This window comes from Theobroma umbraticum, unplaced genomic scaffold (assembly GCF_002168275.2).
Source record: "Theobroma umbraticum cultivar Fairchild unplaced genomic scaffold, ASM216827v3 scaffold_12.1, whole genome shotgun sequence".
NCBI classification, from domain to species: Eukaryota; Viridiplantae; Streptophyta; class Magnoliopsida; order Malvales; family Malvaceae; genus Theobroma; species Theobroma umbraticum.
The window spans coordinates 1,426,997-1,427,265 of NW_018397269.1; positions in this window are offsets into that span (position 1 = coordinate 1,426,997).

Sequence of the window (269 nt, forward strand, 5' to 3'; positions counted from 1 at the left end):
GTCAAATACAACATCATTGGCTCTCTTTTGATAAGCATGGTCATTGTTGCAGGAGAAGTAAAAATCTTCTTAATCTTCTCAAATGCTTGTTGTCATGATTCACCCCATATGAATAGAACACCTTTCTTAAGCAAGACTTGAAAAGGCACAATGATTTCTCCTAAAGCTAGAATGAATCTCCTAATATAAGAGACTTTTTTCAATAGGCTTTTAAGTTGTTTTTATTTATCGGAGATGGCATGGATTGAATAGCCTTTATTTTTGTAGGA